We start from the raw sequence: 13,324 nt of genomic DNA, 5'->3' as shown, positions 1-13,324 counted from the left end.
TGAAGCAACATTTGCTTTTATTCTTTCTGACTTAAGTTAATGGCATGAAAATAGCTTTAGAATATACCATTTCTTTTCCAATTTTACATAGTTACAAATTCTTTATTAGATGGCCATGACCTCTCAGTAAATATTTTTTTCTTTTAAATTTGCCTTACAGCAGACACAGTTTTGTATCACTCACCCCTACATACAGCCTGATGATTAGCTCTTAATTAGTTAATATGGGAATATGCAGAATGGTAATTCATTTGAATTAAGATGCTGACATTTTTCAGCCTGCCTGGAAGGGCAGTTTTCATTGTCTCTAACTGGCCATCCAAATACAATTCTTATCTGGAAAAGTAGATCAAAAGCAGAAATTCAAATGGAGGTGGTTTGTTGGGGGGGTTGGTTTCGTTTTTTTCCTTAAAAAATTGACAGTGCAAGTTGCCTAGAAATAATCATCTGCAGTGGTGGGGGTGGGGGTTTTCTTTCCCCAGTATTGCAGTAAGTGGAACTGTCCCAGCTGAGTGACCACACACCCAACCTCTGCCAGCTCCGGGAGGGCAAGCAGGGTCTTCTCAGCTGGGCTTCTCTGGAACTCAGACCCTTCTCTTCTCCTGGTTTCAAGTGAGACCTGAGACTGTTTCCCAAAGCAAGCCCTTATTCTTTTTATTCAGAAGTAATGTTCTGATCAGTAATCCAGTGACAGTGAAGACAGTCCCAGGGCTTGTTCTGGCACAGCCAGCGATGCCATCGAAGCCAGGGGCAGTGCAGATGGGCTGGCACAGGTGCTTCTGCCTGTTTAAAACTCAGCAGCAGGGAGTATTTCGAAAGTCGAGTTCCACAGGAACATAAGTCAAAAAGTTCTGACCCTCTGGCACAGCCCATGAATTTCTTTAACCAGGACCAAGCAAGGCACAGAGAATGGCTCTTCACTGGGCTGAAAGGATTATCCTTGGGGAAGGGGGCTGTTCCTTCGTGGTCGGCTTTAGAAATGTAGGTTTTCTCATTCTACCACGTTGATATGTTTAGCATAAATAATTGTGCTTTTTTAATATTTCTCTATTGTGCCACAAAGGCCTGAAAATCAAAAAAATAATCCTTTCTAGAGGGCTGACCCTAACCATTTCCTTCAGAATATTGTTTTAGGAATTATACCAAAAGTGAAGCAATCCTCAAGTCTCTCTAGCTTCCATGTTCTGTAATAAAAGCTTAATTTCAATGAGAGGTATATTCTGATTGCAAGTATGCAGTAAACACTGAAACCTCATTTTCCAGCAGCATTTTGATCACCCTCTAGAGGGATATAGCTTTCAGGAATTAGACTGACTTAACTGCTTTCGTAAAACTTTGTTTATGTCTCCTAAATAGGTAATGGTCATTCGAATCACTCTCAGAAGTACTTTGTGTGTTGTAGGAAATAGCGTGGAGTGCAGACAGACCCATTTCGCCAAATGTAATATGAAAATGCATTTGTTTGGTTTTTTAATCAGTAACAGAATTTGTGGGCTGAGGAGCATAGAGTTTGCATCAATGTTATTTCATTAAGTAATCTATTTTTTTTTTAATCAGCAGATACACCTTGCTTTGCTACACTGCAGAAAAAAATAGGAAATGTGGAAGATCTGTGCAAAATACTTGCAAAGAAAGTGTGCAAATTCTTCAAGCTGTTCATGAGCTGGTGTCTAGTGTACTTTGAGATGCTGTGTGAATAATAGGATTGGTTTAGGCCCTAGTCTTGAGACAGCAGCAGAGTCCGTGCTGTGTTTACTGCCACATTACAGTAATCAAACACAATTACACAGGCTGAGAGCAGCAGAGGATCCCACTGACCACTGAATAGAGCCAAGTGCTGGGAGCATCCTGAAGGGGTTGCCCAGAAATGTCTGGGAGGTGAGCAAATGTGTATTAGCACTAGACATGCATGTATTGGATCTAGAACTTTGTCATCCTTGTCCCTCTGAGCTGTCTATCAGGAAAATGCAACTAAATATTTCCATTGTAGGAGTGAAGAATTTGAAAGAAAACAAGGGATCACTTCAATTTTCCTTATGAACCAAATTCTCAGTTAAAAATAGCTGCCTTTGAGATAATGTGTTCCATCTGAGAAGAACTTCAGGACTGACAGAGCTTCTGAATAATGCTGTCTAAGGTGAAATCTTTCTTTGTGTGCTGCCAAGACAGTAATGTTCTGTATTTTCACTGGTTTCATTTAAAAAAAAAAGGGCCCAAATACTCTGTTCCCTGACCACAGAGGCAAGTTGAAAGTACCTTATACTTTGTTACCAGTTAGAAAATATCACATAATACTTCCTATTATTGCCAAAATATTAAATGACAGTTAAAAAAAAAAAAAAGTCAGCCCTTGTTTTTCCTTGATAAGCAAACAGAATTTTACTGTAAGTTTCTGAATGCCTAATCCTTCCTATTATTCATTATATTCTCTATGTTAAGGATAAGAAAGGATAAATGAATCCTATTTGTATTCAAAACACAAATTGCAGTACATAATTAGTCAAGTTCAGTATTTCTGATTATCTTACATAGCTGTCAGGGAATAGAGTATGTAGTCATCTAAATCTCTGATGCCAAATTCTGGGGTTGTTTTTCACATTTTTCCAGGCAACATGGTTGTATGTAACCTATTCAAACTGGGGAACCTTGTTGGTGAGTACTTGGATGAGAAGTTAGGCAGCATAATGACATTATTTCAGCAGTATTAGAACATAAATACCTCTTTTACTCTGTCTTGGATTTATTCAGCTCCTCAGAAAATAAAAAGTTTTTGCAGAAAGGAGCAGGGACATCATTGCTTGGGCCACACTGGATGGCAGGGTCCATTTTCCTTGCTCTTATTTGTTGAAGAAAAGAATGAAACAGCAGAGAAAAGGAAGATAAAGTATACAACAAAAAATCAGTTTCTAGGCATGGGTTTGTTTTTATTTTTTAGGGATTTTTGGCTTGGAAAAAAATTTAATTATGATTTCTGGATGGATTTGTAGTCTTGACTTCTGTTAAGGGATTTTCCCATTCTATAAAATTTTTTGGCTGTTCTTTTGTCCTCTCATCTTCATTGGTTCTTCCCTTCCAACCCTCTCTAGAGCGCCTGATTTAGGTTCAGGAGGTACACAGGTGCTGCATAGATGAGCAGAAGCAGGAAATGCTCAACAAACAGCAGAATTGCTCCAGTGTTTCAGTCAATGGTAGCAAAACCAACAGCTCCCTAGTAAGGCAGGGGGAGCTCACAGCAGCAGAAAAGAGAAAAGTTAATTTGGTTGTGCAGGACGTGCTCCCTTCCACATTTAGAGGGTAATGTCTGACATTTCATCATCTCACCTTGGCTGCATCTCACAATTCTGTACATCCCTGCACAGGCACAGAGATGTCATCAGCAGGTTCTCAGCTTTGTTTGCTTCTATCTGAGTGTGTCTCACCAAGACCTGGCAGAGAAATACAGGATGTTTCACATGTGATTTTATGGAGCTTTGTTTCAATTATGGCACACAAAAACTTTTCCTTTGTAATGTTACAGATACTAATTTCAAAAGGAGGTGGTGACAGATAAGAGGATGGGCTAATTTCTGTTGACTAGAATATTTTTCCAGTCTAAAAAAGAGATATTGAATTAGGCCCAATTGTCCTTACTATTACAATAACATTGTTTTAGTTTTTAACCTTATCTCTGGCATGTTACATGTCTCTCAGTAGGAGCTCTACAGGTGGAAAGATTAATATGAGGGGAATCATGAAAGGGCATATGTCCTTCACAAATGTCATAAATGCATTTCTATGGAAGCTTTCGTTCTTTCTGGGAACAAAAAATTGTTTGAGAAGGGGAGAAAGGAGAAAATTGGTGATGTTCATGATTTTATTCCTTAAAGCATATGCTCAGCCCTCTGTAAGCAGTGCATTCAGCTGGAGAGTCAGGCATTTCACAGTGATTGATTGCTTTTGCAAGTCTTGAGCCAAATCAAACCAGGCAGTTATGCACTGACAGCACATTAGTCAAGGAAAGCCTGAATTTTTATTGTTCAAATTTCAAACAAAGCAAATAAATCTGCTCCTGTTTTCATGATAATAAAAATAATCACTGCTGTGGAATTGCCTACATTTTGAATTTTTGTGGTTTGGTTTTTCTTTTTAAGGTATCTAGCTAATACTTTTGGTAATTCATGCCAATGAAAGTCACTTTTTTCCTAAAGTTTTGAAGTCATGAAGCAGTAGCTATTATGTGGTATCTGCTTTGAAATTTTAGTATATCATTCTGTACTCTAATTTTGTTTATAGCATTTTGTTTAACAGTGTGCTCTAATTTTGTTTATAGCATTTGATTATCATGTCAATTTACATCCAGGGTAGAAGAAATTAGCTGGGTATCAAGCAATAAATTTTAATAGGTTCACCATCTGCATCATTTGGTATAGCATTCAGTGACTTTTGTCCTGGTGTGGCAAACAAGTTATCATTCTTTAGGCACTGCTGATCTTCAGTTCTGCATGACTGACCTAACTGCATGTTGCTCAGTCCCTGATGTCTGCTCCACACATTACAACAACCTCTCAGAAGCAGACACAACATGAAATACCAAAATGGCACCGGTATATTCTGCACGTGCTGCCATTTCCAAAATCTTTGCTGTGTTCAGAAGTGGTAGAAAAGAATGTATATCAAGAACCAGATCGCCATTTAATAGTGGTGTTTAGGGCTTTGCACAGACAGAAGAACATGGAGAGATGATAAAAATTGTATGACATGATCAATGAACCTAAGAAAATGGATTGGATTTGGGGCCTGTGTCAGATTGTCTCACACTTCAAGGCTAGGAACAAGCACATTTTGTGAGAGTTGAGCAAAAGGCACTCCTGGGCAGTGAAGTGCCCTAAAATCCCTGATGCCCTGCGAGGTGCTGGGGTTTGAGGGCAGCTGTGGCAGACTGATCTGCCTGTCTGATCCCAGGGATCTCCAGAATCTCCCTGTGCAGGATGTTTTCTCCTGTTCTGCACCACTCCTGATCACTTGGTCCTGCCTGCAGACCCTCTGGGGTCCTTACAGGACGTTGATGCCAACAAACTGAAATAAGGGAAGGATCAGCATCTCTTGGTAGTGTACATTCAATTTGTCCACATCTACTGCCCATGGCCACGTGTTACCTTGCAGCTTTCCTTTGTTTGCTGTCAGAGAGGAGTGCATCAGCTCCTGGAGAAAAAAATAATTCAACAGCCTGTACTGTAGATCTGTTTATCCAGGTTGAAGTAACTAATTTCTTTTAGATAACCCAGCACTGCAAAGACAAAAGCTATATGTCTGCAACTCATACAGTTATCAACAGTGCTTTTCTTGGTTCTTAAATAGATAGATACGGTAAATTCCAGCTGAGATGCAGTGAAAGGATTAGGTTTTGATCTTGTAGCACTGAAAGGAGTCAAGTGCAAAGAATTTCACATGATTAATGCTGTTGAATAATTTCTTCATGTTAATGGAGAATAATGATAACATAACTCATTCTCCTAACAAAGGTTTTTGAGTGGCATAGACACATGCAACATCAAAGGGATCTGTCACAGGTTGATATTATTCACTACAATCAGTGTTATTTGTTTCAAGCAGGCACATAAAGAGATCCAATTTTTTTTTCAGTTAGATGAGAAATAAAACTTTATTAAACTTCTTTTTATACCAAATCTGATATCATTATATAAAGAGATTAATTCTGCCAGTAGCTTACACCTATGAGTTTTCATAAGGTCTAGAGCCCTTGTAGATTCTTCATGGTATAAATATATTCCACTTGATTCCAAGTTCTTGGTAATTAAAACGTTGAGTGAGCCTGGTCCTATTAATGTCAAAAATCTAGCAAAGGGATTGAATATTTTGCTAGATTTTAAGCTTCTAGTCTTTCCTTTTCTCTCCTGCTTTTTCATACACTGTCCAAAAGCAGTATTAGGCAGTAATTACTGTCATTTGCTGTGAGAGGCAGGAAAGGGGAGCAGATAGAATCAAGCCTGGACATGGCAACAATTTGTTCTCATTATGCTGATGACTGCAATTCAGTTTCTGTTGCATATTCCCATTGCTTTTACCTTAACTCCTTGGGTTCAGTTTTGAAATAAGAATATAGGGGATATATTTTTTCAATTGTGGGGTTTTTCTTCCACACCATGCTTCAGATTTTAGTCTTTTTAGTATGGCTACTAAAGATGATTTGGAGAATCTTATGCAAGCTGCTAAATTATAAATTTCTTCTTTTAAGCACTATTTATACTGTGGAAGCATGTAGAAAAACCAGCTATTCCATTTCTGCCCACTTTGCTAGGTAAAGAAAACAAAAAACCTTTATGAGCTTTCAAATACTTAATAAAAATTCTTCAAGAACTGGATATATTTTCATATATATGTTTCATATATAAGCTGGAATTGTTTTATTGTACTAATAAGGACATAATAATTGTATTTTCTTAGTTAAAAACGTGCTCTTGGATAAGAGCTGCTTCTGAAATGCTATATATCCATGATGCTTTAAGAAACAGGAAAATTATAGTTAGCACTCTAGAAATGGCTCAGTTTTGTCAGGCTGGCAAACTTCTTTCCACAACTGTTACTTACATTAGCTGGACAAACGGTGCTAATGAGTTTTGCCTTCTGGATTCTGCGTAAAATATTCCATCTTAGACACCTCACCAGTGCTGACTCTACCCTTTTTTTTGACTTTGGAAAAGTAATTGCTGTTCCTGGCACTGTATCCCTGGGGCTAGGTTCCTGCATTTAAATTCCTGACTTGCCTAACTCTTGATGGCAGATACTTTCAGGCAGGCAATATTAGCAGTTCAGTTACTGAGTACTCTTTTGATACCACTGTTTTTACAGAGATTGGAAAATTCATCAATTAATTTCACGTAAAGAGGATCTAGTTGATATGTTCTCCAAAATTAATGTTTTTCCCCATTATCAGAACAGAATTATTGCTTAGATCATTAAAATCTATCCCATATAATGATATGGAACATTGTAAGACAATGGCAATCTTGGTGAATTTATGTGCTTCACCTAATTTGAGAATATTTTAGATGAATATTTCACATGTCCATGTTTCTTCCTATCTGAGGTGTATTCTATGTGTATATATATGTGTGTGTGCCTATAAGGAATTTTTAGTTTCTTGCATCAAATGACCTGACACAAAATTCCAGAAGATAATACTCTCTCATTTCTGTACAGGATATTCTCATTCTTTACAATTATTCACAAACCTCAGCTTTCAAGAATGCCATGGAATAAGCAAAACAATAGAAAATTTGATAGAATGACCATTGCAAGAGTATGTGTGCTTCTCTTCTGTGTCCGTGTTCTGTGTCACAAACGTGTTTCTCCTCAGACTGAGAGACTCCATAAAAATAAAACTGCTCAGAGGTTTCTCTTTGGCAGAATAAGCAATGACATCTATTTGACAGTCAGCTGCTACACACTGTGATTAAAAGAAAATGATCATTTCTCATGAGGATGTTGATTATTCCCTAACTTTAGCTCAAATGCCTAGTTGCTGATTATATTCTAATGTGCTAAAATGCTTTTTCCCCGGAATTCTGTATTTAGAGATAGTGTCTAGGATGGGGAAAAAAGGCCAACATTTTTTTTATAAAACAGCAGTTAGTTGTGATTCTTTACAAAGACACCAACAGGAATTCTTTGGCATTGAATAGCAATTTTTATCAACATAACATAACATACTTTTCTGCTTTACTCTTAGTTTGTACTGATAATTTTTTGAGAGGTATCTACATTAAAAAAAATGTAATTGTGTAATGTGAGAGAGTGCCACCAGTGTGAAATACTGCTGAGAGGGGCATATAGAGATGCACTTATAGATGGTAAGAGACCAGTGGCATAGTACCAACCATGTGAAAATGCTTTCAGAAGGGCTCTAAGGGCTCTTGCTGGAAGTAAAGAAACACCAGTTTATAGTCCTATGGTCAAAGTGAACTTGTTGGCTTTCTCTTCATTTCCCTGCTTATTTAAAGAATATTCAGTCCCTGAAGACCTGGAAGGAGAAAGATTCTGATTTACAGTGAGCCCCACTCAAAGCTGAGTATCAGTGTTAAGCGCTAGCCTGAATTAAACACTCATTTGCTGTAACAGTCCTGTGTAGGACTGCTCATCCTTGTGGAGCTGCATCTCTGACAGATCTTCAGCAAAACTGACTCACATCAAAACCAGTGATTAGCACAGGTTCTTTTTGGTGTGTTTAGTTGAAAGAAATGTTCTTACTCTTTTCTAGATCTGCAAAGAATTTTAAGAAAATATCTTTTATAGGAGTAAAAGTTCATTGTAGTGATATAGTGCAGATGTACATGTGTTTTCAGGCAAAAGAAACCAAGTGAAACACGAAAATGGCTCTAAACTGAAGTAAGAATGTTCAATACATTCCTTGGAGAAGAGGGGGAGAAAGATGAGGCAGGATCAAAGTTCACGTTGCAATTTCTGTTGTAGATCTGAGCAAGTGCAGTTCTGACTTTGAGATGAGTGGACAGATCTCAATCTCTCCCACTTTTAGGCTAGAAAATGTCATTCTGCTAAATGGTCAAGACTATATCTGTTCAAAATTGCTATCAGAATAACTTTGTCCACTCAAAAAAATAAGGTGGGTTGATGTTTTTCATGGTTTTGTTTGAGGGTTTTTTCTGAAATGACAACAGAGAGAGAGAAGAGGTTTTGTTCAAAAAATCACCCAAAGAAAAGGTTTTGTGAGGAACAAAATTAGGTCAGGAAGCTGGCACATGATTGCTATAACTGTATATTGCAATATAGTTCTTTCATGTGGGAGAAGCTAAATTGGAAATAAATGAAATTACTGCTGTAGTTGAGGGAGATTTGGGAGTGGGAGGCATACCTGAGGGGTTTTTTTCTCCTTCTGGTAGGCTAGAAATGAGCAATATCTGCCAGCCAGATGAAAACAGGAGTAAAGTCTGGTATTACCAATTAGAAAGGACCTCTGCACTTTAGAAACAATGGTTTGTGTACCTTGTGGTGAAAGGGGGGGTAATTGAATCTTGAGACAAATGAAACTCAAACCTTTCAGCCTCCCTGTCCTAAAAGCTCCCAAGCCCTGCACGATGTTGCCTTGACCCCAGTGCTGTGCTCTAAAGCTTGTTCAGTGTTTCAGGGTGACTGGTTTTCTGTGTATTCTCTCTCAATCCTGGGAGGAGTTCAAGTACAGCAGGGAGAGAGAGAGGAGTGGTTCTGGTCATCTTGGTTTGACACATTTGAAAACGAAACTGATATTGAGGCAGACCACAAAATAAAGATAGTGAAACACGACCTGATGCTTTTTGTTCTGTAGCTTTCTGGTTTGAGAGATCAGAGCCACCATTTCATCTTGGAGTGCTGTTGGCCATGCCACAGATATGATGGCAGTGCATTGTGTCCCCATGGCAGCCTTAAACCTGTCATGAAAACTTTTCACCAGTGTTATCACACACAATAGAATTAAATTAAAGCACGTGTTCGTATGTCTGTTTCCAAATATGCATTTCCCTCAGGAAATTGTGTGTGGCTGACTGTTGCTTAATTCCACAAAAATATATTTGTCTGGGCAACAACTGGAACATTATATTCAAACTTGCTGTAGATAACAAAATTAAGACATTAATATTGAGATAGAATTTGGGGTTTTTATCAGTCATAAACAATACAGATGGGCAGCAGAGATTACAGGAAAGCGTGAGCCACAAAAATCAGTGGTATAATATGGGTGGATAAAATACTGTTTTCTTGTATGAAACAAATTTGCTGTGTGCCATAACAGTGAAACTGAGCACTTTTCCGTGATTCCTTAAAAATATTAGACAAGACATAAGGGATAAATAGAAAACAAAAATTATTTAGAATGAATTGCACTTAAGAAAATCTGGCTAGATTTCTATTTTCCATGTCATTTTCTGCAACTATAAAGTTATGGTTTAAAAACAAGGCAAGAAAAAAGTTATAGCAGACTGTCTGATTAATAAATTGCAATCAATTGCAATGCCTAATTATCTCCTAAGAGGTTTGAAGAGATAGTAATGGATGAAGCGTGTTTTTCTCTCAGCATGAGGAGAGATGACTAGAACAGCTTCAAGGCTTAAAATAAACAAACCTTTGCTACAAGTGAGAAAAGGACCAAAGTCTTAAATAAAAAATGTGCTGATTTTCTTGCTTGAATCAGGCAAAGCCAAGAGTGTAATGTTTGTGTACAGAAAATTGAAACAATGGTTTAGAGAGAAAAGTCTTCACAATTGTAAAAAAATGAAAGTGAAGACCTTTTTTCTGTACAATATTTGGGGGGGGGAGGGAGAGGGGGTGGAAATAATTGTGATATTTTAGGGAGTTCTGCTCAAAATTTGACATATGCAGTAAGTGGTTTCCAGTTCCCTGTGGTATAGATGGAACTGTTATAGGAGTCTAAGCTCACAGTCCAAGAGAAAACATCAGGTTTTTAGTGTCATTCGTGGTAAGCTTACCCTACAGGAAAAAAAATCTCAACATTTATCCTCTTTTGTTAAATACAATTGGCTTTACCAATTCCAAAGGCTTTCTCTTCTTTGTTCCCCCCAACACACCAAACGGGGAGTTTCTGAGCATGAAAATATGACCCCACTTTAGCCTCTCCTGTGTGGTTTAAATTTACCTGGTTTTTAGTGGCTTGGGAGTAGATGTGGGCAGGTCTCTTGTGATTCCTTTGCAAACGCAAACAGACAAAACAGAAGTGTCTGAGTGTTCCTGGGCACAGCAGCCCGTGAGGCAGCGCTGAAGGCTGCTCTTGGTGGGGATGGGTCTGGTCAGGCTCCTGTGAGACAGAGCTCACTGAGATACAGCATTTGGGTTTGGAAAAGGAAGCACTGAGAGTCTTACAACATGTAAGCAAAATCAGGCGTGTAAGAGGATGTAAGGCAGGTTAGGAGGCTTGTAAAGGTGGTAAAATTGTGTGCTCAGTCAGAAGAGAGATGGGAACATGAGAGAAGCAGCACTTTGTGAGCAAATGAAACCTTGGTGTGCTCAGCTGTAGGCAGATTTGTTTTCTGCATCTCGAGATTTGATGCAGTTAGGAAGAGCACAAAGAGAGGCAACTGCAATGTGAAAGGACTGGACATGGTCTTATAAGGAAATTTTTTTAAAAACTGGAACTGCTGTCTGGAGGAAAAAAAATACTAAAGTAGGGGACACAGCCAAGATCTACAAAGTAATGAAAATGAGGTGAATGAAAAGCTGCTGTTCATCAGATCCCTTGGTGCTAGAACAAACATGGATCAGTTGGACTGGTGGGAGGTTGGTTTAATACAAAGGATGCACTTTTTGCACTTTTTTGTTAAGATGTTTACAAATTTAATGAAATTTGTTGCCACAGCAGGCTGAGGTGACAGCTGAGCAGTGTCAGCAAGGAGTGGAAGCAATTGGACACATTTCTTCTGTGAAAGGACTAAATTTTTAATTGCTCATTAAAAGGAACCTTGCAGCAATGTGTGCTCTAGATGCACAAACGCAGTGGGATGGGGAGCAAGGGAACAGCAAGGCCAGGGCACTGTACAAAAGGGAGAAGCCTGTTTGTTCTCTTAAAACTGTCCTGTATAGCACTGCCCAGAGCACAACAAAACACTGAGTAATATCCTACTCAACATAAGCCATTCTTTATGTTCTTATGTAAGAAAATGTGTTTTAATTTCTCTTAACAGGTTACCATGAACTGTGAACACTTTCTTGCCGAGTTAACTTTGAATGAGAACTTTTATTGTGATACATAAATGTTCTCCTTCACGGCAGAGCCTGGATGTTGCTTCTGTTTCAGGTTTTCTTCCTTCAGTTCAAGTAACTTATCTCCTTGCTTCAAAATTCTGAGGCATGCACCCTGAGTTTTTTTATATTAAATTTCTTTAAAAATTCCTCAGGAGTCCCTGGTGATTTTGTCAGAAAAATTAATTATTACAGCAAGCTGAATAATTCTGGCACTTTAGATCTATACTGATAAGTATGGATTAAAACTATATTTAAAACATAAGAGATTATGCTTTTTCATCCTAATGGGGTTCTCAAGCCTGCACAAATAAGATCCCCATGCCCTGCATCCAGTGTTAGGGGAAGATAGAGGAGTGGTGTTATATGAGGCAAAATATGCTGATAAAAACCAACAAAAACAATGAGTCACATAGGTTTCCAAAAAAAGTCTTACTTCAATGAAATAAAGATTCTAATCAATATTTACCCTGAGCAGATGGAGCACATGACTTGTTTTTGCTGTTTCCCAGACACAAATAGAAGTTTAAAAATACTAGAATCCCCAGAGTCACACATAGAAAGTGAATAATCACAAGAGTTAAATATTTCCTGAAAACAGTATTGGTATCTCTGACGGACACTGAATCACCTGTCAGCATCCTGCTCTTTGAAAAGTTTTTGCTTTTCATAACCAACTTCTCCTTGAGCATCTGCTGTTTGTTCAGAGACCAAGCATTTAAACTTCAGCCATTCATAGGGAGGTTTGCCACATTCACTTTATGAATGCCCAAGCGCACTTATGTAACCAAAAAAAGCCAGCCTTTTGTAAGGATCTGTTAACAGATTACCTTTTTTTCCTGATACCACGCACTGTGTTATCTTGTCAGAGCAGCTTTATGCTCTTTTTGATAAGCTTCCCATTCAGAACACACAAAGGATCCTGCAGACTTTTATAAATTGCTTACACTGCAGCTTTCCCTGCCCCATTCTCTCTCTCTTCCAGAGTCTCCCTTTAAAACTTCTCCCTTACCCCTCCTCACATTTTTTAATCTGAAACCTTGAAAGGCAAATATTCCAGCTAGAGGATTGATGGCTCTGTGCCCAGTTGTCGTCTAATTCTTCTGTCTCCTCTCAGTGCCATCCTCTGCCAGAAGGTCACACTTCTCCCAGCTCTGCTGACTGTAGTGAGAGGTACAGGAGACAGAATCATTGTGGAAAAAACTTCCTGGAAATAACTGCTCAATAAATTTAGCCAAGTGCTAAATTTATAGGAGCGGAGGAGGGAGTGTTGGATTTTATTGCTTCCTCTCAATAGAGACAACAGTAGGTTTGAGCTTTGAGATATATATTTATATATTAATTTTTTTTCTTCTTTTTCTACATATCTTTGCATTTAGTTTGGGTCAAAGCTACATTTTCAGATTTTGCCAGTAGGTTTTGCTTCCTTCAAGGGAAGGGAAAAAGTTTCACCCCTGCAATTTGCTTTTATCTGTTAAACTGGGGAGGTATTCTCTGACTGGAAAATTCAGCAGAGTCTCTACTTTCAGGAGCTGTGTTTCTATATCATGACGAAGTATCTTATGACCAGTGTAAATAA

Source organism: Pyrgilauda ruficollis, unplaced genomic scaffold, assembly GCF_017590135.1.
Source record: "Pyrgilauda ruficollis isolate IOZ18807 unplaced genomic scaffold, ASM1759013v1 scaffold86, whole genome shotgun sequence".
NCBI classification, from domain to species: domain Eukaryota; kingdom Metazoa; phylum Chordata; class Aves; order Passeriformes; family Passeridae; genus Pyrgilauda; species Pyrgilauda ruficollis.
This window is presented reverse-complemented; position numbering follows the sequence as displayed.